Source organism: Gigantopelta aegis, chromosome 15, assembly GCF_016097555.1.
Source record: "Gigantopelta aegis isolate Gae_Host chromosome 15, Gae_host_genome, whole genome shotgun sequence".
Lineage (NCBI taxonomy): Eukaryota > Metazoa > Mollusca > Gastropoda > Neomphalida > Peltospiridae > Gigantopelta > Gigantopelta aegis.
In genome coordinates this window covers 44,887,966-44,890,465 of record NC_054713.1, presented here as the reverse complement: position 1 = coordinate 44,890,465, position 2,500 = coordinate 44,887,966, and positions in this window count along the sequence as shown.

The window sequence follows — 2,500 nt, the reverse complement described above, 5'->3', positions numbered from 1 at the left end:
CGTCGGTGGGACCATTGCGCCACAAGCCTCGATTCCTGACATGGGATCGAGTAAGTGGGCATAAAGTGTATTTTGTGATTAGCAGCTGACATATAGGCTTCGTCTTTACCCGAATCTGGATAACATTTATTCATATTAATCAATCAATTATTGGTTCAAGCACGTCTGTCTTGAGTACATTCTCCGAATTTCCAGGCAGATATGCCCAAGACAGGTATTCATATTATTATCCCCAACCCCAACACACACACACACACACACACACACACACACACACACACACACACACACACACACACACACACACACACACACCCTCCCCCGCAGCTGAGGTCTATAATATAAATTAAGAATCTATCACCGTTGCGAGGTATAGACTATACGGCAATTCCAAACCGAGGGACAAAATGTTTGTTGTCAAGGCCGAGGTTTACTGAGGCCGGCCTATAGTATATAATATTATATTACTTTTTTTTACTACAAACCCCACACCACCCCCAATTATTTTCGGCTAGATTCGACCCTACGACCAGACTACGCATGCTTGTTAAACATTGCCACGTGTTTGCTCTTTGAGTAACCGCTTTGAGTGTATATAATTAATTTCGGATCATTTAAACGAGCAGGTCACGTGATGAAATGCAGCTCATCCCTTTAGTGTTGAGTGCCCGGATGAAGCCCTTCCTCCACACAAATTATTTTTCCATTAGAGAAGTGGCGTCACTGGAGTGTTTTAGCCGATTCGTTAAAAACAACCAAAAAACCCTGGTGAATATTGCAAGATCCTTTCTATCCTAGGGTGAGATGTAGTAGTCAGAGGATAGAACCACCTCGGTGGACCCATTCTTTGGTTGGCTTTTTCCCCGTTCTAACCAGTGCACACTGACTGGTATGTGCTGTCCTGTCTGTGGTATATCGCATACACATGAAATAGATCCCTTGCTGCTTACGAAACAATCCTGTCCTACCGGCCTCGGTGGCGTCGTGGTTAGCCATCGGTCTACAGGCTGGTAGGTACTGGGTTCGGATCCCAGTCGAGGCATGGGCATGAGTGAGTGTTCCGCAAGGCTCAATGGGTAGGTGTAAATCACTTGCGCCGACCAGTGATCCATAACTGGTTCAACAAAGGCCATGGTTTGTGCTATCCTGCCTGTGGGAAGCGCAAATAAAAGATCCCTTGCTGCCTGTCGTAAAAGAGTGGCCTATGTGGCGACAGCGGGTTTCCTCTCCAAATCTGTGTGGTCCGTAACCATATGTCTGACGCCATATAACCGTAAATAAAATGTGTTGAGTGCGTCGTTAAATAAAACATTTCTTTCTTTCAATCCTGTCCTGGACAGAGAAGCCGGCGAAAGTTGACACATGCGTCCGTGACAGGCGTGTGCTACAACGGATTGTTCTGAATGTGCACGTTAAGCCCTATGACCTGACCTGACCTGACCTGACCTGACCTAATGAAACAATGAAGCGGCTTTCCATCTAAGACTGCGAATAAAAACTTACCTAATGTTTAACACCCAAATGGCCGATGATCAGTGGTGTCGTTAAAGAAAACAAACTTTAACTTTTCTCTTCAAACTCTAAACAGAAGAACACACCAGCTTCAGTGACATATTGGTTTAACTGATTTCAACGGTAGTGTAGTGGTTAAGCCTTCAGATTTAAGTATGGTAGGTACTGTTTCGCACCCCTTTACCGTCTCCTACCCAGGATAGCGTGTATGTATACGTTTTTGTTTTTAGTGTTTCTGAACCTTTTAACTTTGCTAATAGCAATTCTATTTACTAATCTCCCCTGCGGCTTTCTCTCGTAAACATTTATTATACCTTTATCTACAAACCACAAAGTAAAACATGAACAATAACAAAACTTAAACATGACTACTCTAGTTAAACTCATCTAAACTAATAAGTACTAAATTAATACCCATCATAATTATAGAATTAATACAAAAATATTTACTGTTCATATATTTTAAATTATAAGCTAACATAGGTTTCAGTATGGGATTGAATCTAGCTCAGTCAGTAGAGCGCTTGTCTGGTGTGCTTTGGTCGCAGGATCGAACCTCCTCGGTGGACCAGTTCAGAGTATAAACACCCTTAACTCACTTGTGAGGTACTTGGGCTGTATGATCGAACCTCCTTAACGAGGCCCGTCGTTTTCCCCTGTCCCAACTCGTGCCCCATAACCAGTATACCAAATGACCTGGTATGTGCTGTCCTGTCAATGGGAAATTGCATATGAAAGATCCCTTGCTACTAATGAAAAGAAAATGTAGCAGGTGTCCTCTGAAGACTACACGTCACAATTACAAAATGCTTGGCATCCAATAGCCGATGATTAATTAATCAACGTGCTCTGGCGGTGTCGTTAAACAAAAGACAATTTAACTTAAGACTACATCTCTGAATTAACAGCTGTTTGACATCCAATAGCCGATGATTAATTAATCAATGTGTTCTATTGGTATCATTAAACATTTTCTTTTCTTAACTAG